Raw genomic sequence first — 23,782 nt, 5'->3', positions numbered from 1 at the left:
GGAAGTAGAGATTTCATCTGGGCATCAAGTCTTGGCAATCGATTTTTCTCTTGAAGTCTGGTCACTAACTTTTCACTTAGGCACCTGATTGAGCATGGGAATTCATTTCTCCAAGCTTACTATTCATATCTATACAGAAAGACTTTGGGCCTGATGTTTCAGAGCTGTTTTGAACACTGGAAATGTAGCTAGTCTGAATTAAGATGCTCTACTAGTATTGCAAAATACATTCTGAATTATGAAGACTTAGAAAAAAACATAAAATATTTCTAATTATATTGATTATATGCTGACAGCATTTTGGATATTTTAAAGAAAATGTATTATTAACACTAGTTTTATTTCTTTCTTTTTGCTTTTTATTTTGGTTATCAGAAAATTTAAAATTACACATGTGGCTCACATTAAATATCTATAACAACACTGAGTTAGACTCTAGAGGCACTGTAATATACTGACGGTGCATAAAATCAAGTTTCTATTACCACTTCTTGAGGTAAGTTACATGGCACAAATCCCAAATTTTCCATTGACTCTGGAAAGTTATTATATCTCTCTGTGCCTCAAGTTTCCTCCTCAGTAAAATGAATCATGCAACCTACCTTATAAGGTTTCATGAAAATCTACCAAGTTAATAAACGCAAAGAACAACACTTGACACTTTTTAAACACCATATAACTATTATTCATATCTCAAACGTTTTTATTTTATTGAAAGAATAATACTTCACAGGATGAAGTTAGAATCCAATAGAATAATGTTTTTAAAATTAATTTATAAATCACAAAAACTAGGTAAATATTAGTAACTGTTCAGCTCTTAAAGTCAATGAATCTACTCAACCTTGATGGCCATTACAAAATTTAAAGTCCTCCAAAGTAAATACGGGTTTAGCTTTTTAAAAAATTAATTTTAGAGGGGGGGTGGAAAGGGAGAGAGAGAAAAATTAATTTGTTGTTCCACTTATTTATCCTTTCATTGGTTGATTCTTTTTTTTTTTAAAGATTTTATTCATTTTTAGAGAGGGGGAAGAGAAGAAGAGAGGGAGAGAAACATCAGTGTGCTGTTGCCTCTCACATGCCCCCACTGGGGACCTGGCCTGCAACCCAGGCATGTGCCCTGACTGGGAATAGAACTGGCGACCCTTTGGTTCACATCCCACGCTCAATCCACTGAGCCACAGCAGCCAGGGCTGGTTGATTCTTTTATTTGCCCTGACCAGGGATGGAACTCTCAACCTTGGTGCTTCGGGACAATACTCTAACCAATTGAGGGGTGAGCTATCTGACCAGCATGAGTTTAGCTTTCATACTCACAGTAGATAGGTGCATATTTTTATACCTCCTTATAAACTATGTTCAGAATGATCTTTTAGTGAATACTCAAAAAAGCTGAGGACCGATGCTAACCTCACTCTCAAAGTTGTATATATACTAAACATTTATGTTTCTCTTTCAAGTTTTTAGGTAATAAACAACAGAAATTTATTTCTCACAATTCTGGTGGCTGGAAAACTGAAATTAGGATTCCATCATGTTCTGGTGAGGGCCCTCTCCCAGGTTACAGACTTCCTGTTGTATCCTCACTTTGATATTGCATAGTTTTTTAAGTTGTCGAGGCTTTCTACAACATATGGTACTTTAGAAGTATTGGAACATTGTGAGAAAAAGATTCCAACTATAATATATAGTAGTACAGCTCCTGAGGGAAAGAAAGAGATTTTTTAAAATTTATTTTCAAAATATCATACACACTTGAATATTTATTAGAAAAAATAGATGAAAAAGTAAAAGGCATTTAATTCTTAGTTACCATAGGCACTGTTCTAGGAACAAAGGACACAAAGATAATCAACACAAATAGAAATCTTGCCTTTATGGCTTTATGCAGTATCAAAATTATTGAGAGAGAAAGTTAAATATCTAGCATTGTGTATATATCCAAGTTAGAGGGTGGTGTTGGCATGCATCAAAACTGAGTTTCTTTGATTTTTTACTAAAACATCATTCTAACATAGTCTGAATAGTATGAAAGGTTCAGTCCATCTGTTCACCAGATATCAATTTATGTATGATCTTCTGTGGTAGTAAGACTTATCATGAAACTGAAACCAGAAAAGCTGGCATTCATGCTGCCTGTCCCATACCAAACCCAATAAGCAGGAACAGGAATTGAATCTTTATGGTTGCTTTATTCAGATGGACAGCAATCTGGGAAGTTTTTACCCTAATGGACCATCTTACATTTTCTTTCAAGCCAGCCTTTTTATAACAGAGAACAAAGTGCAATAAGGGGTTTTGAAATTCAGGGAAAACTAGATTTAAAAAAACTGCAGCATTCTCACCCTGAGCGGTTAGTAGTCCCAGGTGGGTGGTCTTCTCTCTCTCCCTGGAACATAATGGCTTGGTTGTCTCCAGATGTGCCCCAGAAGGTTGGCTTTCTCTCCCCAGAGTGGTGGGCCATACCTGCAGTTCCTGAAACAATAGCTTTAACATATGCATTACCTACTAGGCTTATTAACTATTTATTAAAATTTTCCAACTCTTGAGTCACCTATCAAAACCTCAGGTTTTCATTTATTCAATGCCAACTGGCACAAGAAAAACAAACCATTTATAAACTGGATTACAAGCAGGTTATATACAAAAATGCTATCTCTGTTGAGTCCCAGCCATTCAACCAAGTGCCATGGATTTATGTGCTTAATTCCCATTAGAATTTGTAGAAACTAATAGTGCATAAATAAAAAGGGAAAAATCCTTCACAGGAAAGTGAAACTTGAAGGGCCCTGAGATAAAAGTGTGAATTTTACATATAAGGGCCCTTTAAAGTTAAGTTTGAAAACTGGTTGTAAAACAGGTTGTAAGAGTGACAGGAGACTCAAGAGTTGGAAAACTTTAGTTTAAGATAAGTAGTTAATAAGCCTAGTAGGTGATGCATATGTTAAAGCTATTGTTTCAGGAACTGCAGATAAGGCCTACCACTCTGGGAGAGACAGCTGACCTCGTGGGGCACCACTAAAGCTAAAGATTACCGCCTGGGAAACAAGTGGAGGCATTCAGGCCATTGTGTTCCAGGGAGAGACAGATGACCACCCGCCCCTGGGAAAAGTTAGCTTCCCAGGACAAGAATACTGCAAGGCTGTTTTTTTTTTTCTAATTTTCCCTGAATTTCAAAATTCCTCACTGCAATTTGTTTTCCAATATAAAAAGGCTGGCTTGGAAAGAAAATGTAAGATGGTTCACTAAGGTAAAAATTTCTCAAATTGCTGGCCATCTGAATAAAACACTCATAAAGATTCAATCCCTGTCTGATTATTGGGTTCAGTATGTGACAGGCAGCACGAATCCCAGTTCTTTTCCAGTTTCAAGAAGGGGAGCAGATTAAGCATGGGCTGACTGGGATCAATGGAAGGTAAATGTTGAAAAGGCTGCATGGTGTAGTAGAAAACATTCCTTGGGGCTGGGAGTCTAAGATTAACTGGGATGTAGTCCCTGAATCAAAACCACAAATGTTGGGGTGCAGAATGACCAATCTATGCGACATGTTTTCTATAATGCTAAAAGGTACATATGAGAGAGGATAGTAGAAAGCTGGGAAAATTCCTGGCCAAGTGGAATGGGAAACTGACACAAAAGAACTGAGACAGGAAAATTGAACAAGGCCAAACAGTTTGAACAATTTGCAGCTAGCTGGTGAATTGCAAGACCTTATCTTCTCTAACCAAAGACACTTGAGAGCAAATGGTTTATACCTCTCCTCCCTAGGGAGAGAATACATAGCCTGCCTGGCCATAAACCACAGATGTCCTGGGAAGAGAGGAATGCTAATGCAAATAGAGAGGTAACACCAGAATAAAGGGACCCAGTTTGGGAAAAAGCTGCATACTCCCCAGTCAGATCCACCTCCCAAGAGGAACAGCCTGACTGCATATCTGTGCTCCTCCTAGGAACTTCCCCCTCCTAAATCCCCATGTGTCCCCTATATAAACTTGCTTCTAAAAGCTCAGGAGAAGACAGTCTATTAAGGTACATAACCTGCCATTTTCTCAGATTGCTGGCCATCTGAATAAAGCCCTCATAAAGATTCAATCCCTATCTCTGCTTATTGGTTCTGGTAGTGACAGGCAGCCCAAAGGATGACTTTTCCAGTTTCACATATGCCTGGACCTGAATACAGGACATATTTGATCTAGTGAATACTTAATTGATAGAGAATTTTAATTTTATATGATGGAGTTGTTTTTAAATAACTTACCAGATTTACTTTGAAAGAAAAGCAAAAGACCCATGGATCCCTTGAAAGAAAACTGTTAATAAAGACCTGGAGCTTTAAAAGACCTGCGGTTTTCAAGTAGAACAAAATGACAGCAATTCTGGAGCTGCATACCACAATACCATAGGGACTGGATGAGGCTCTACACTTATAAAACAGCCACAAATATCCACATTAAGAATGCTCACAGGAAGATAAATTATTTACCTGGATGCCTAACACCATTCTATATCTCTCCAGCTTACCTAGACAACTCCTTGCCCAAACAACTAGGAACCAGTGCTGGAATGTTAGGATCATACATGTATTCTACAGTTTTAATTGGGATTAAGTTATATTTAATTCAAAGTCAAAAATATTTCAAATATTGGAAATTGTACTGTAAGATCATTTCTACTTCCACCTCTAAGCCTGTTCACCTGCCAACTTCTATGTAGCACAGTGACATTCCCAGAGATGATGGGTAACAGCTAGAAGTATGGATTATACAGTTTATAGGTGCAAGGCATTTGACATTTTGAATCTTTATGGACAAGACTCACATTTTTCATAATTTGTGCATACAATAGTATTTCTTATGCTCCATGGAAATGATTGATTACCCAGTAAACCTAGCCATGTCAGAAAACAATCACTATAAATCACATACCAACTGCCAATACAGGATGCCATGGTTTTAGATTATATAAAGAAGAAAGGTAATCCTAACCAATTTCTATGCAGTGCAATTATATATATACACCCAGTCCCAGTCATTACAGTCTTCTGAAAGTGAGCTACCATCCTACTTCACTTTGTTGAACACATTGTTCTATGCTGTCCATGTTCCAGAGATTACAAACTCTGTCACCAGCTCTGGTCTTTTTCAAGCTAAGAGGACTTTGGCTGGTAGCTTTTTTTTTTATTGTATTCAATTAGTAAAATTAATCAACACTACTTTATATAATAACATCTTATATTCAGCTCTAATTTAGGCCTGGAATAGAAGGGAAAAGAATATTCTAAAAAGAAGACAAATAAAATGCAAAAAAGATAATCCTGACTTTTAACCTAAGAATAATATCCTTGAAGTATTTTTCCAAGTAGTCAGTTTCTGTTTCAACCACTTTCCTGTCTCTCCTATACATAATTATTAATAATATAGACAAAATTAGATTATCTCTACTAATCATTTTAAATTTATATGTTATTAAGCTTTTAACTCCATATTGATTGATTGCAGTTTAATTTTGTTTTCAGAATACTTCACCTTTCTGGCTACTGAAAAATTAATAATCAGCCCTGGCCAGGTTGCTCAGTTGGTTAAAGCATCATTGTGCTGATATGCCAAGGATGCAAGTTTGATCACTGGTCAGGACATATACAAGAATCAACCAATGAATGCATAAGTAAGGGGAACAACAAAAAGACGTGTCGCTCTCTCTTTCTAACTCTTCCTCTCTCTTTCTCTAAAATCAACAAATAAAATTTAAAAACAATAAAAATTATCTTTAAAAAATTAATAGTCATAAGTCCAAAGCCAGATAAACTCTGCAGATATTTTGTCATGTATTTGAACACCAGGCTAGAACCTCAAAGAATAAAATATCAACCCTTGGGGGCTCTGGCTACAGCCTGTGTCTAGGAAGGGAGACCAAGTAGGTAGCTCAGGAGAAGGAAACTGCAGTGGTGGTGGCGACAGGAGGGTGTCAGGTTAGGATGAGCAGTAGGAACAAACTATCACCAAGGGCTTGATCATCACCAAATGTAAGATGGGGGTGATGTCACCAACTGAGAACTTCAGTCTTTGGTGGAAGCATCCTGCTCAGTGTGTCAGTACTGAGCCTGTGTGAGAAGGTGAAGCCATGGAGAAAACTACAGGCCATTATACCTGATGATCATACATGTTAAAAACCTCAACAAATATATTTTCAATCCAGATTCAGCAACACATTAAAAAGATCATATGCCATGATCAAGTGGGATGCGTCCCAGGGATGCAACGATTGTATGATATTCCCAAATAAATAAACATAATATATCACATAAACAAAATGAAGGACAAAAATAACATGATCATATCAATAGATGTTGTAAAGCATTGGACAAAATAAAACACCTATTTATGATAAAAACACTCAGCAAAGTGGAAATAGAGGGAACACACCTCAATATAATAAAAGTCATATACAAAAAACCTACAGCCAACATTATACTCAATGGGCAAAAACTAAAAACTTTCCCATTAAGATCAGAAACCAGACAAGGGTATCTGCTTTCACCACTCTTATTGAACATAGTACTGGAACTTCTAGCCACAGTGATCAGAAAAGAAAACAGAATAAAAGGCGTCCAAATTGGAAAGGAGGACGTAAAACTGTCATTATTCACAGACAACATGATAATGTACACAGAAAACCCTATAGGCTCTACCAAAAAACTACTTGACCTAATAGGTGAATTTGGCAAACTAGAGGGATATATAGTTAATATTAGAAATTGATTGCATTTCTGTATGCCAAAACTAAATATCAGAAAAAGAAACTAGGAAAAAATCTCATTTATTATAGCAGCAAGAAAAATAAAGTACCTAGGAATAAATTTCACCAAAGAGATCAATAAAACAGAATATAGAATACAGAAATAAACCCACATCTCTATGGTCAATTATCATTTGAAAAAGGGGCATTAGTATATAATGGAGTAAAAATAGCCTCTTTAATAAATGGTGTTGGAAGAACTGGACTGGTACATGCAAAAAAGTAAAAATAAACTACACCACCAACCTACACTGTACACCAGAATAAACTCAAAATGGATAAAAGACTTAAATATAAAAGATGAAACTCGATCACCAACTTACACCATAACACAAAAATAAATTCAAGGTGCATAAAAGACTTAAATATAAGTCGTAACACCATAAAAGTCCTCGAGGAAAACATTGGCAGGAAAATCTCAGACATTCCACATAGCAACATCCTCACAGACACGTCCCTTAAAGCAAGGAACATAAAGGAAAGAATAAACAAATAGGACCTCATCAAAATAAAAAGCTTCTGCATGGCTAAAGAAAACAGCATTAAAATGAAAAGAGAACCGATGGTATGGGAAAACATATTTGCCAATGATACCTCAGACAAAGGTCTGATCTCCAAAATATATAAAGAGCTCACACGACTCCACTCCAGGAAGACAAACAACCCAATTAAAAAATGGGCAAAAGACCTGAACAGACACTTCTCCAAGGAGGACATACAGAGGGCCCAGAGACATATGAAAGCATGCTCAGCATCACTAGCCATCAGAGAGATGCAAATTAAAACCACAATGCGGTACCTATCTCACACCAGTCAGAGTGGCCAACATAAACAAATCAACAAACAAATGTTGGAGAGGATGTGGAGAAAAGGGAACCCTAGTGCCTGTTGGTGGGAATGCAGACTGGTGAGGCCACTATGTCAAACAGTATGGAATTTCCTCAGAAAACTAAAAATGAAAGTGTCCTTTGACCCAGCAATTCCGCCGCTGGGATTATACCCTAAGAATCCTGAAACACCAATCCAAAAGAACCTATGCATCCTAATATTCACAGCAGCACAATTTACAGTAGCCAAGTGCTGGAAGCAACCTAAATGCCCATCAGCAAACGAGTGGATCCAAAAACTATGGTACATTTACACAATGGAATTCTACACAGCAGAGAGAAAGAAGGAGCTTATACCCTTTGCAATGGCATGGATGGAACTGGAGAGCATTATGCTAAGTGAAATAAGCCAGGAAGTGAGGGACAAGTACCATATGATCTCACCTTTAACTGGAACATAAGCAATAGAAGAAAAAAGCAAACAAAATATAACCAGAGACATTGAAGTTAAGAACAATCTAACAATAGCCAGGGCGGGGGTGGGGGGTGGGGGCGGGGATAGTGGGAAGAGGGTATTACAGGAACTACTATAAAGGACACATGGGCAAAACCAAGGGGGAGGGTGGAAGCTGGGGAGGGAGGTGGGTTTGGCTGGGGTGGGGTAGAGGGGTGGGGAGAAAATGCAGACAACTCTAATTGAACAACAATAAAATAAAATATTTTTTAAAAAAGACCTAAATATAAGAAATGGCACTACGAAAGTCCTAGATGAAAACATAGTCAGGAAAATTTCAGATATCCTATGCAGCAATATTTTCACTGATACATCCCCTAGGGCAAGGGAAAAAGAGGAAATAATAAACAAATGGCACTCTATCAAATTAAAAAGCTTCTGCATGCCTGAAGACACTGTCATCAAAATGAAAAGGGAACTGACCACATGGGACAACATATTTGCCAATGATACCATATAACTCAATACCAGGAAGACAAACAATCCACTTAAAAAATGGGCAAAGGACCTGAGTAGATACTTTTGTAAGGAGGACATAGAAATGGCCCATAGACATATGAAAAGATGCTCAGCATCACTAGTCATCAGAGTGATGCAAGTTAATACCACAATAAGATATCATCTCACACCTATTAGAATGGCCATCATTTACAGGAACTACTATAAAGGACACATGCTCAAAATCAAGGGGGAGGGACGTGGGTTCAGCTGGTGTGGGGTGGAGGGATGGGGAGAAAAGGCAGACAACTGTAACTGAATAACAATAAAAACTTTTAAAAAAAGAACAGCATTAATAAATCAACAAACAATGAGTGCTGGAGCAGATGCAGAAGAAAGAGAACCCTAGCACACGTTGGGGGAATGCACACTGGTGCAGTCACTGTGGAAAACAGTATGGAATTTCCTCAAAAAAACTAAAAATGGAACTGCCTTTTGACCCAGGGATTTCGCTGCTGGTATCATACTCTAAGAATCCTGAAACACCAATTCGAAAACTTATGTACTACTATATTCACAGCAGTGCTATATTCAATAGCCAAGGGCAGTAAACAGCCCAAGTGCCCATCAGTAAAGAGTGGATCAAAAAACTGTGGTACATTTACACAATGGAATAACACAATGTATGTTACTGTGTACAATGTGTGGTACATTTACACAATGTAGTAACACAGTGGAAAGAAAGAAGGAACTCTTACCTTTTGTTACAGCATGATGGAACTGGAGAATATTATGTTAAGTTAAATAAGCCAGGTGGTGGAAGACAAATACCATATGATCTCACCTATAAATGGAATCTAATGAGGAAAATAAAGTAACAAACAAAATAGAACCACAGGCATGGAAACATAGAACAGACTGACAGTGTCCAGAGGGGAGGAGGGTGGAAGATCATGGTGGAAAGAAGGGGAAGGATCTAGTCAAAGAATGCCCCACAGACAAGGACAACAGTGTGGGAACATACTGTGGGAGTGGGATGGGGAAGGGTGGAGAGCAAAGGAGGAAAAATTGGGACAACTGTAATAAAATAACATTTAAAAATGATTTAAAAAAAAGAAGAAGATTTTAAAATAAAATATTGGCTCTTGGCTCTTAAAAACCTGCATGAGTTATTAGAAAATGGTTTGAAATTACTGAGTGCTAAGGCAAGTAAAGAATCATATAAATATTAATAAAGCTAAGAAGCAAACAAAATCCCCAAATCCAGAGTAAAGCCTTATTCAAGAAAACTTTTTGCTTATAATACAAATAATTATCCCAATCTTATTAAATTAAGAAAAGCATAGAGTTCATTTGGGGATGTGTCACTGGTTCTTTTTTTCTTCATTCTCTTTTATATTTTCCTCACAATACCTGGTAAGACACCCTTTTCATCAAAAATGTGTGGAGTGCTCTCTATGTGCTGAGTTCTGTTTTGGCATCAGGGAAGAACAAGGAAAAAGAAGACAGTGTCAGAACTCTCATAGGATTCACACTCTAGTGGACACCACCACATATCCTGAATGAAAAACATAATACCATTCCAGGACTTACTTTTAAATTCTTTTTAACAAAATTGGACGATATTATCACATTGTTATTTTAATCAAATACCTGTCAAATTAAAGTAGTAACCATATTATGAGGTATGGGAATTTTGTTTTTGTCTTTGTTTTTCAGAGGTATTACTCTGCAAAGAGAAAATTATAACATTTAAAAATTAAGAGAAATATAAGTGGAAGAACTAATCAGAAAATCAGAATGTAATACTAGACAGTTATCATGGGAATCTCTTTAATTAGTGTCTGAGGTAACATGTTTTACTTTCAACTGTGTTTTAATTATGCCCATTTATCAAAAAGCTAAACACCACAAAAGCTTAAATAACCATAATCTGCTCATATTATCATATAAATAGTGTTTAAAACAATGGCCTTAATGCACTGTAAGATTTAGGTAGCTTCTGAATAATCAAACAAAAATGCTTAATACTTCTTTTTAATCCTTACCTGAAGATATGTTTTTATTGATTTTTAGAGAGAGTAGAAGGGAGCGCTCCAACCATGAATTGAACCTGCAATATAGGTATGAGCCCTGACCAGGAATCAAACCCACAACTCCTTGGTGCACAGAACAATGCTCCAACCTACTGAGCAACCCTGCCAAAATGCCTTGTAGGTCTTGAGTTTAAAAAACTGTACTGCAAATTTATTCTATGAAAATTTATGATCCATGTATCTATGGATTCTTCATGTAGCCTGAATACTAAATTAAACTTCCCACTTCTTAATTATTTTGCCAACACTTGCTTTGCCTCCTCACTTTCTCCCAATAGAAACACACACACACTCACACATACAACTCACTGTCATGACACCCACATGGGTCACTTTTTTGTCTTGATTGAGTCTAATTTCATCTGAAAAAAGAACATGCAAAAAGGTGAATTCAACAACTTGGAATATTTTAATAGATCAAGGACTTTCTATCAAATTCTTCAGTTTAGCAGGCATTAGTTAGGAAACTTGCGTTTGTTTTCCTCATTCAAAGGATCACATTTAAATAATGTTTAATAGAAGAAGTGTTTTAAAGACTTCCTGAAAAAGATGGCATGCGTCTTTATTTAAAACTAATTTAAAATTATCACTTTGTTCATGCAACATTAAGACCTTTATCACTATGACAGTGCTGTTATTAATAACAAAATAGTTACTTACCATGACATTATAAACCTTTAAGCCTGTGTCTCTCACTTGTTAATCCCTTGCAGTCTGACTTGCTCTTCTGTAACTGCTGTCTCAAAGGTTGCTAAGGATCTCCGCATTACCAGATCCAATGATACCTTCTCATTCCTCATCCTTTTAACTTCCTAGATACAAACTACATTGATGACTACTCCCTCCTTTAAATTCTCTCTGGCCTCAGGGTCTATGATGGCAGACCCTAGGGTGGCCTTCCTTCTTTCAGTTTGTTTATCTAATCTTTCTATGTTTTGTTGTTGTTGTTATTGTTGTTGTTGAATGCAAATATTCTCTTAGTTTTAAATGCAAATATTCTTGCATTAGTGGGGGAGGGAGGTGGGTTTGGCTGGGGTGGGGTGGAGGGATGGGGAGAAAATGCAGACAACTGTAATTCAATAACAATAAAATTTTTTAAAAATATTCTTGCATTTAAGGGTCTAGTCAAAGAACATATATGAATGACCCACAGATATGGACAACAGTGTGGGAATATACTGTGGGAGTCAGGTGGGGAAGTGTGGAGGGCAAAGGAGGAAAAATTAGGACAACTGTAACAGAATAATATTTTAAAATGATTTAAAAAAGAGCTCAGAAAAAGTAAAACAAAACATTGGCTCTTGGCTCTTAATAACCTGCATGAGTTATTAGAAAATGGTTTGAAATTACTGAGTGCTAAGGCAAATAAAGAATCATATAAACGTTAATATAATAAGGCTAAAAATCTTAAATGCAAATATTCTCTTAGTTTTTCAGTTTGTCCTGAGAGGAATGGGCATGTTTATTTACCTTAACCTTCTTCTATCTAAATAATTAATAGCTTAGTAATGTTACCTAATAGTTACCCTAGTTTCATCATCACCAATAGGTAATTCCTGAATTTGGGATTTTCACTTCCAAATCCATGTAAGATATCAACATTGGAATATTCCACCAGCATTTCAAATTCACTATGTCTAAAATTAACTCCCTGCCTGGTATAGCTCAGTGGATTGAGTGTGGGCCTGGGAATCAAAGTGTATCCGGTTCAATTTCCAGTCAGGGCAAATGCCAGGGTTGTAGGCCAGGTCCCCAGTAGGGGGTGCATGAGAGGCAACCACACATTGGTGTTTCTATCCCCCTCTTGCTTCCTCCCTTCCCCTCTCTCTAAAAATAAATAAAAGTAAAATCTTTAAAAATAAATAAATTAAATTAAATTAACTCATTACCTTTCTCACCAAACCAACTCCCTCTTTTTTCAATTTGACTATCGCTGGGTACGGGTCTCCTACTTCCCAGTTACCAAGCTCCAGACCTTAGAGTCAATTCTGTTCCTCAATCTCCTTTGCTTCTCTTAGCTAATCACTTGATTTAAAAAATATGGGTTCTATGTCTTCTTACAAGTTGGATTTATTCCTTTGTTTCGGTTCATTCCACCCCCTCCACTTATACCAGTTCAAGCTATTCCTACTTTGTAACAACAGCCTATACACTGGTCCTATCTTTTGATTTCACATTTTGCAAGATATAGGACAGTGATTCCTACTGAATAGGACCTCAACAAGTGTTTGTTGAATGAATTAAATAAAGGAATAAGATTTAAAGTTTTCCAAGAAAAGGAAATTGTCAACATAAAGGTCAGAGAAGGTAATTGGTTAAGTTTTTAAAAGCCTGGATCTTAAATTGAGAAGGAAGGCCTTAGAAATTCTAGCTTTAAAATTAAAAATGAATTATACTATACTTTGGAAACTGCTTTGATAAGACTAAAGAGAAAATTCTGACAAATTAATATTTTAGCATTTTGGAAAGAGACATGCCAGATTCTTAGATTCTTAAACATCTAAAATTCATTACAGGAGTTGCGGAGAAGATGGTGGCAACATGGGTGGGAGCGGAGTCCACTTCCCCTCAACGCCAGGGAAATACCGAGCTGATCTGAGGAGCAGAGCGAGCAGCCAACAGTATTCCAGCATATATGAAGATCAGAGACCAAAGATAGAGGACATTGAAAGATCTGACAGTAAGAAGAGTGCTTAAGGACTGTAAGGTCCCCGGGACCCGGGACCGCGGGGGGTCAAGGGCGGCAGAAGCCCCAGCCCAGGTGTAGGGGCTGCTGCAGGAGTATTGGGAGAGGGCCAGGCTGAGCTGTGAGCAGCCAGGTGCTTGTTTGGACCAGGGGGGCTTGAATAGGAAGAATTTCTCAAAAAGAAAAACAAAATAGAGGCACTCAGGGGCTGGTTAAAGAACTCTCAGCATCAGCCGCGGCCCCTGGCGCCCCTCCCCCCTCAGCCCCTGGACTGCCAATGCGGGATAAACAGCCCCGGTGCTCACCTGAAGCCCGGTTGCATGCACGCAGATTAGCAAACTGGGGGCCCACTCAAGAAACCCCGGCGGGGCTCCCACACCTGAAACCTCAGGTGGGAGAGCATCTGGAGCAGAGGCTAGCTGCTCCACCCGCAGGCCCAAAACAGCGGACCCGAGAGCGGCATGACTAGTTCTCTAGGACAAAGGCAGAACACCCAGCAGAGGGGAGCTGCAGGGCTAGCGGAGACTGCATTCCCCGGAAAGACACAACCCAGTAGGGGGCTGAACTACCCCATAGCAGCACCCAGAGCCCCTAGCATCTAAGACAGCAAAGAGCAAGAAGGTAGAGTGTGAATTGCACCTAATTGGTGCAACTCAAGGAAAGCACAACTGGTGAACTAAAGGCCTACTGGGCAGCAGAAGGACCATGAGGAACTGGACTGCAGGCTGCACAACAGCGAAGAATGTGGCCCAGGAAGGGAGAAAAGTTAAACCAATCCTTCCAACCACACCCTCCTGTTCCACAGACAGAACGACCAGCAGAACTAACCTGACCTGTTTAAAGCCAGGAGAAGATTTTTATTTTTTTTCCCCTTTCCTCCTTTCCCCCTGAATTCCTTCTTCCTTTCTTTTTTTTTTTTTCATTCCTTCTTCCTCCCATCCTTTACCTTTTTTATTCCTTCTTCCTGCCTTCTTTTATTTATTCTTATGTTTTAATTTTTGTTAAAATACCTTCTTATCTTGCCTCCGATCTTGTTTTATTCCCTCTTCCTTCCTTCCTTTCCTTTTCTATTTCCTTTTTCCCTCCTTCCCTTCTTTTTGTTTCTCTTTTTTTTCTTCCCCCCTTTCTCTTTTTCCCACAGGTGAGAAAACAAAACCTGGAGTGCTGAAAAGACTAGAGTTAGACCGTGTTACACCCATAAACGTCAGCTCAAGACCAGTGACCACAGGAGATTAAGGAGACAGCACAACTGAATCCCATTGCCATTCTACCATAGAAGTTCATACCTTAAACCCAGGGAGTCAGAATAGAGCAATTTAATAAGCAGAGGCTAACAAGAAGAGTCTCACAAACAATGGGAAGACAAAGAAACAATTCCCAAATGAAAGGAAAGGAGGAAGTCTCAGAAAGAATGCTAACTGAAAAAGAGGCAAGTCAACTATCAGATACTGAGTTCAAAGCAATGGTTATCAGGAGGCTCACTGAGCTCTCTGAGCTCAAAGACAACTACCAGAAACTACAGGGAAACTACAATGAACTCCCTGCAAACTATATCAACATGAAAAAGGAAATAGAAACTATCAACAAGAGCCAAGAGGAAATGAAGAATACAAATTCTGAATTGAAGAACACAGTAGAAGGAATGAAAAGCAGACTTGATAAAGCAGAAGATCGGATCAGCGAGCTGGAGGACCAAGTAGAAAAAAACAAGAAAGAGCAAGAAAAGGAAAAGAGGCTCAGAAAGAATGAAGAGGCAATAAGGGAAATGCAGGACAAAATGAAACATAACAATATCCGTATAATAGGCATACCACAAGGAGAAGAAGAAGAGCAAGGGATAGAAAACCTGTTTGAAAAAGTAATGATGGAAAATTTCCCTAATCTGAGGAGAGAAAAAGTCACCCAAATCCAGGAAACACAGAGAGTCCCAAGCAAGAGGAACCCAAAGAGGCCCACTGCAAGGCACATCATAATTAAAATGGCAAATTTCCAAGAAAAAGAGAGGATCTTAAAAGCAGCAACGGAGAAAAAGGAAGTAACATACAAGGGAGCCCCAATAAGCTTAGCAACTGACTTCTCACTAGAAATGCTCCAAGCCAGAAGAGAATGGCAAAAAATATTCCAAGTAATGAGAACCAGAGGCCTGCAACCAAGACTACTTTACCCAGCAAGGCTCTCAATCAAGATAGAAGGCCAAATAAAGAGTTTCCCAGACAAAAGAAGTCTAAAAGAATACAGCTCCACCAAACCAGCTCTGCAAGAGATGCTAAAGGGACTGCTTTAAGGAAAGGAAGGAAAAGAGAAAGACAGAGGAACACAGGTAGGAAAAAATGGCAACAAATAACTACCTATCAATAATAACCTTAAACGTAAATGGATTAAATGCTCCAATCAAAAGACATAGAATAGCTGAATGGATAAGAAAACATGACCCACACATATGCTGCCTACAAGAGACCCATCTCAGGACAAAAGACTTACACAGACTGAAAGTGAAGGGCTGGAAACAAATTTTCCCAGCAAACGGACAGGAAAAAAAAGCAGGGGTAGCAATACTCATATCAGACAAAATAGACTTCCAGAGAATGGCCATAAAGAGAGACCCAGAAGATCACTTCATAATACTCAAAGGAAGAATCCAGCAAGAAGACATAAACATTGTAAATATATATGCACCCAACATAGGAGCACCCAAATACATAAAGAAAATCTTGGAGGGTTTCAAGAAAGATATTGACAGCAACACAATTATAGTAGGGGACTTTAACACCCCACTATCAAAAATGGACAGGTCTTCCAAACAAAATATCAAGAAGGATATTGTGTCACTTCACAATACCCTACAGGAAATGGACTTAACTGATATATATAGAGCTTTTCATCTCAAAGTGGCAAAATACACATTCTTTTCAAGTGTCCATGGAACTTTTTCAAAGATAGACCACATGATAGGACACAAAGCAAGCCTCAACAAATTCAAGAAAATTGAAATCATATCAAGCATCTTCTCTGACCACAAGGGTCTGAAACTAGAAACCAACCCCAAGGGTAAAAACCCAAAACACTCAAAATCATGGAGACTGAATAGCATGGTATTAAACAATGAATGGGTCAAGAACGAGGTTAGAGAAAAAATCAAAAACTTTCTGGAAACAAATGAAAATGAACTCACAACAACCCAAAACTTATGGAACACAGCAAAGGCAGTCCTGAGAGGGAAGTTCATAGCAATACAGGCCTACCTTAAGAAGATAGAAACATTTCAAACAACAACCTAACACTACGCCTACAAGAACTGGAGGAACAACAACAAAGACAGCCCAGAGCAAGCAGAAGGAAGGAAATAACCAAGATCAGAGCAGAACTAAATGACATAGAGACTAAAAGCACAATTCTAAGGATCAATGAATCCAGGAGCCGGTTCTTTGAAAAGATAAACAAAATCGACAAGCCATTAAGTAGGCTCATCAAGAAGAAAAGAGAGAGGATCCAAATAAACATAATTAGAAATGAAAGAGGAGAGATTACAACTGATACCACAAAAATACAAAGGATTGTAAGAAATTACTACGAAGAACTGTATGCCAAGAAATTTGAAAACCTAGGTGAAATGGACACATTTCTAGAAAAATATAATCTTCCAAAACTGAATGAAGAAGAAGCAGAAAACCTGAACAGACCAATAACAGCAGAGGAAATTGAAGCAGTCATCCAAAAACTCCCAACACACAAAAGCCCCTGACCAGATGGTTTCACAGGAGAATTCTACAAAGCATTTAAGGAAGAGCTAACCCCTATCCTTCGCAGACTATTCGAAAAAATCCAAACTGATGGAAGACTCCCAAACTCTTTTTATGAAGCCAGCCTCATCCTAATCCCAAAACCAGATAAACACACAACAAAGAAAGAAAACTTCAGGCCAATATCTCTGATGAACATAGACGCTAAAATTCTCAGCAAAATATTAGCAAACCACATCCAGCAATACATTAAAAAGATCATCCACCATGACCAAGTGGGATTCATCCCAGGGATGCAAGGATGGTACAATATTCACAAATCAATAAACATAATACAACACATAAACAAAAGCAAAGACAAAAATCACATAATCATATCAAATGATGCAGAAAAATCATTTGATAAGGTACAGCATCCATTTCTGATAAAACAACACTCAGCAAAGTGGGAATAGAGGGAGCATTCCTCAACATAATAAAGGCCATATATGAGAGACCTACAGCCAACATCACACTCAATGGACAAAAACTTAGAGCTTTCCCACTAAGATCAGGAAGAAGCCAAGGATGCCCTCTCTCATCACTCCTATTCAACATAGTATTGGAAGTCCTAGCCACAGCAATCAGACAAGAAAAAGCAATAAAAGGCATCCAAATTGGAAAGGAGGAAATGAAACTGTCACTGTTTGCAGGTGACATGATAGTGTACATGGAAAATCGTATAGACTCCACCAAAACTACTCGACCTAATAAATGAATTTGGGAAAACAGCTGGATACAAAGTCAATATTCAGAAATCAAAGGCATTCCTCTATACCAACAACGAAACAGCAGAAACAGAAATCAGGAAAAAAATCCCATTTGATATAGCAACAAGAAAAATAAAGTACCTAGGAATCAACCTAACCAAGGAGGTAAAAGACCTGTACTCAGAAAACTACACAACACTGAAGAAAGAAATTAAGGAAGACACAAACAAATGGAAGCATGTACCATGCTCATGGATTGGAAGAATTAACATCATCACAATCGCCATACTACCCAAAGCAATTTATAGATTCAATGCAATTCTTATTAGAGTACCCATGACATATTTTACAGATATAGAACAAATATTTCAGAAATTCATATGGAACCATAAACGACCCCGAATAGCTGCAGCAACTTTGAGAAAGAAGAACAAAGCAGGAGGGATCACAATCCCTGATATCAAACTGTATTACAAGGCCACTGTAATCAAAACAGCCTGGTACTGGCATAAAAACAGGCACATAGACCAATGGAACAGAACAGAGAGCCCAGAAATAAACTCAAGTCTTTACGGTCAATTAATATTTGAGAAAGGAGGCAGGAACATAAAATGGAGCAAAAACAGCCTCTTCAACAGATGGTGTTGGGAGATCTGTACAGCTATGTGCAAAAAAATGAAACTCGATCACCAACTTATACCATACACAAAAATAAACTCAAGATGGATAAAAGACTTAAATATAAGTTGTAACACCATAAAAGTCCTGGAGGAAAACATTGGCAGGAAAATCTCAGACATTCCACGCAGCAACATCCTCACAGACATGTCCCCAGACAAGCAAGGGACATAAAGGAAAGAATAAACAAATGGGACCTCATCAGAATAAAAAGCTTCTGCAAGGCTAAAGAAAATAGCACCAAATTACAAAGAGAACCAACATTATGGGGAAACATATTTGCTAAGGATACCTCAGACAAGGGCCTGATCTCCAAAATATATAAAGAACTCACACAACTCCACTCCAAGAAGACAAACAACCCAATTAAAAAATGGGCAAAGGACTTGAACAGACACTTCTCCAAGGAAGACATACAGAGGGCCCAGAGACATATGAAAAGATGCTCAGCATCACTAGCCATCAGAGAGATGCAAATTAAAACCACAGTGAGGTACCATCTCACACCAGTCAGAGTGGCCAACATAAACAAATCAACAAACAAATGTTGGTGAGGATGTGGAGAAAAGGGAACCCTAGTGCACTGTTGGTGGGAATGCACACTAGTGAGGCCACTGTCGAAAACAATATGGAATTTTCTCAGAAAACTAAAAATGGAAGTGCCCTTTGACCCAGCAACTCCGCTGCTGGGATTATACCCTAAGAACCCTGAAACACCAATCCAAAAGAACCTCTGCACCCCAATGTTCATAGCAGCACAATTTACAATAGCCAAGTACTGGAAGCAACCTACGTGCCCATCAGCAAACGAGTGGATCCAAAAACTATGGTATATTTACACAATGGAATTCTACGCAGCAGAGAGAAAGAAGGAGCTTATACCCTTTGCAACAGCATGGATGAAACTGGAGAGCATTGTGCTAAGTGAAATAAGCCAGGCAGTGAGGGACAAATACCATATGATCTCACCTTTAACTGGAACATAATCAACAAAAGAAAAAAGCAAACAAAATACGACCAGAGACATTGTGGTTGGGAACAGTCTAGCAGTGGCCAGGGGGGAGTGGGGTGGGGACAGTGGGAAGAGGGGATTGCAGGAACTATTATGAAGGACACATGGACAAAATCGGGGGGGATGGTGGGGGTGGGGGAGGGAGGTGGGTTCAGCTGGGGTGGGGTGGAGGGAAGGGGAGAAAAGGCATACAACTGTAATTGAATAACAATGAAAATTGGAAAAAAATTCATTACAATTCTGAAGAAATGTTAGAGGTATTCACAATTCTAGTTATTCTAAACTCCTCAGGCATGATTTTTAAAATCCAGTGGTAGTTTTTTTTAGGTCTAGTGTATTCTTTCACCATTCTGTTCCTCAAGCAGATGAAGTACAAAGCCCTGGAAATTTTCAGTTACTTAGATATTAATGTGAAAAAGGTCACCTTTTGCCACAGAGTAGGAGCTGGAAAATATTATCAACATATAAATGCACAATCTCCTTTTCTGTTGGTCAGTGAATTTTTTTAAAAAAATCTATCAGAAATTGTTTCTTTGGAGGCTCCAAGATGGTGGTGGGCTAGGTGGATGCTACACTCACTTCTTCCCAGGAACAAATTGGAATTACAACTAAAATATAAAACAATCAACCTGAATAACCAACTGAAGACTAGCTGAGTAGAAGGCTTATAATTAAGTATTTACAGAAGAAACCACAAGACTTATAGGAAGGGCACAGATGCAAAATGTGCTGGCCCCACGCCCATGGGCAGTGACTGAAATTCTAGAGAGATATCTCAGCAGCAGAGCTTTCTCCTGAGAAGCATAGCCTAGGTGAATGATATAGTCGTACATTCTGGACTCCCTGTTGCCCCATCCTGTGTAGATCACACCCTACTGAGGAGTCAGCTTCCTGGGCCAGAGTGAAGAGGTCTGGGAAACCTCAAGGAGTGTCAGTGACTGGGTGGTGTGGCTTTGGTGTAGAAGCCATTCTCCCCACTTTCCCAAGAACCTGACTGGGGCCTTTCCCTCATGGGAGATTCTCTAGCTCCACTGGGCTCCAGGTGTTCCTAGCCTTCTGAGGTCTGGGCAGAATCTGGGACAGACTGAATGGTGTGGTTCTGAGGCAAGGGCCACTCCTCCCACCTTCCCACAAGCCTAGCCAGTACCTCCTCCTCATGGGACATCCACTAGCCCCACCCTCCCAACTCTGAGATGCCCCACCCTGGTGAGTCCTGGCTCCTAGTAGAATCGTGGACAGACTAAGTTGTGTGGTTTTAGAGCAGGGGCCATTTTTCCCTCACATGCATGACTAGTGCAGAGACTCCCCTTTAGTTGGCTAAATCTTGCTCTATTTGGGCCTGACAAACTATGCTGGCCTTGTTACAGAACAGACCCAGGGGGTGGTGAATGATATACTACTAATGAATACTACCCTTGTGTTCTGGGGGTCCCCTGCCCCCATACTAAGTTCACCTTGCTGACCACCAGGGAAGAAGTCTCCCAATGCCAGAGATTGGTGAAAAGGAAAGGAACTGTTTATTTACAAAGTTATTCAGACTTAGAGTAATGACTTAATGTCTTCATTAAAAATACTAAAGTCCTTTAGAATACCCACAAACTCACAGTCCTTCTTTCTCCCCTTCGCCCAGTCCGGGGTACTGTATCTCAGGAAAAGTAGTAGAAGTACAGGGTTCAGGCAGCCCCTCAGTTCCGGGCCACCCACTGGGTCGCCATCAGGATCTCCAGTTAATCCAAAACCATGTGGCACCTTCTCATGGCCCACCAGCAAGAATTTCACCCCTTTTCTTCCAGGCGAAGTCTCTCCTTCTTCCTAAGCCATGTGGCAAAAAGGGTGCACCCTAAAGCTGCATGGTCCCAAAAGGCCCCAGCATGGCTTCCACGCTTGGGTTTAAATCCCAGTGCCAATCTTCCTCTGCAGCAACATTTCCAACTCCTCCTACAATCAGTTACATCTGCCAGCATTCCCATATTCTTCCAGCTGTACTGGGCTGCCATAGTAAGTCCAGGCAGGCGTAGCCCCATGGCCATGGAGCCAATCATCTCCAAGCCCTCACTGCAGGCACTGTAACCAGGGAGAGTTGCCTCCCACTTACATCCTGGGTTGAGTCACTCCTATCCCGCTGGTTCAAAGCATGGCCACAGCTATTTAACATATCTATGAAACCAGTTAAAGGTTATGGATATGTTAAATGACCGTTCTAGAGGTTATATGCAAAACTGTTGCTATTCAAAACAACTCTCAATGGCCCTGCTCCATGTGCCCCATCCCCCAGTTCAGACTTTTAGGGGTGAGGACATCCTATATTTTTTTTCTAATATTTCCTGGACACCCTGAGTTCTGAACCCTATTATAAACCCCCATTTAGGGGCCCTCCTTGGTTGCACCCCTTGGCTGCACCCTGTTACAGCCTCACCCTGATGACTCCCTGTGACCCCACCCCACCACAAAAGTTTGCAGGCACCTGGCAGGTGGCAGCTAGACTTGGTATACCTGGAGACATTTACTGAGTGGCATCGGACCCAAAATGGTCATTGCTTTTGAACCTGCATCATCTGGTGAACACCACTGGCCCCTATCTGGCAACTCACTAAGAACCTACCTTGTGCAATTCAAATTCCACTAGAGGCTCTTTCAGAGACTAAGCCTATTAGCCAGCCAGTAGAGGCAGGTGGAGGTGAATCTTGGGTGCCTTGGGACTTTTGCTGACATACCTGTGGGCCCAATGCTAGTAAAATCCAGCCTTGGTGTATAGCTCGGTCCGTCCTATGCACAATCAGGCCCAGCAGAAGCATTCAAAAACAGTGGATCATTTTGTAGCCCCAAACAGGTTGCCTAGGGCCAGTCACAAACAGTATCTGTTATTGGTCTACATCCCAAGAAACCCCAGAAACAACACACCCAGTGGCCAGCTTCATACAACATCACAGCAGAATACAATTAGCTTCACATGTGGCATATCCAAAATAAAATCTTGGCAGGCACCAGATCCCACTGAGGCAAATTCTGCTTTGTATAGTCAGCATCTGCACAGCAGCTTGTACAGTATGGTTGGGGTCAATCTTCACAGTCAGCCAACCACGACCCCACACACCAATGGGTGAATAGTAATTGAGATTCAATTACAACAGGAGGGCCAAATAAGGCACACAAGGGGCATTCCTAGAGCTGCCCTATTAGGTGATCAAGGAAATTGTATCACTCGGCCCCACAGGACACCCACTACATAAGGCCACCATACCAAGACTGGAGGTCATACAAGATCTACATAAGACATAGAAACAAACACAAAGAGGCAGCAAAACTGATGAGACTAAGAAATGTGCCCCAAAAGAAAGAATAGGAGAAGTCTCCAGGAAAATAGCTAAATGAAATGGAGGTAAGCAATCTACTAGACATAGAGTTCAAAACAAAGATTATAGTGAGAACTTCAAAGAGATAGCAAGCATAAGAAAGAAATGATAAAGCACTGGCATCCAACAACATATTTTGGAAATCTGGGGGATCAAAACTGTGTCCTGGAATTTGAGCCTGTGATTGCTAACAGTCTTGCCAAGCTGTAAACTCATGGACAGGAAGGAAGAGAGCCTAGTCTCTTTACAGGTTCAGGGTTCCCTAGTGCTTGGCAGAGGCCTTGGGTGGACCTGGTAAGTGGCCCAGCCTCCATCCAAGGTAGAGGGTAATCTGGACAGGGTGGTGACACTTGTGGTAATCATGTAGTTGGAAACTTGGAGCAGAAATCCATATGAAATTTTTCGCCATATGGCCCATGCACCAGAGCACATATCCTTAAATAAGCTTACTTAACTTTAAGCCACTTAGAATAATGCTGAACTTATTATACCTTTGTCTGAACCCCTGTCATGTGACAGAACCCAGAACTTCTCAAGTTTTCTCAGTTTTAAGTATTCGCAGTTTTCTAACTGAGTCTGAAAAACTGGACTCAGGGGTCTCCAGAAGAGATAAGAGGGCAACTTGCCTATGAGCCTGCAGGCAGGCAACTTCATGAGTACACAGAGTCCAGAGCCCAAGCCTGGGTGCCCACCTAGTATGTGATTGCTCAGCAAGTTTCCTAATAGAAGCTCAACCAAGGAGAGCCTGCAGTTCTGTTCACATTAGCATATGCAAGTGAGAATAACATTCCTTCAATCTAGCAGAGCTACTCAAAAAGTTTTACGTCCGGAGAATCAAGATAGCGGCATAGGTAGACACACTGCGCCCCCTTGCACAACCAGAACTGACAGAAA

This window comes from Desmodus rotundus, chromosome 6 (genome assembly GCF_022682495.2).
Source record: "Desmodus rotundus isolate HL8 chromosome 6, HLdesRot8A.1, whole genome shotgun sequence".
Lineage (NCBI taxonomy): Eukaryota > Metazoa > Chordata > Mammalia > Chiroptera > Phyllostomidae > Desmodus > Desmodus rotundus.
The sequence above is the reverse complement of the archived record's forward strand: the minus strand, read 5'-3'. Positions refer to the sequence as shown.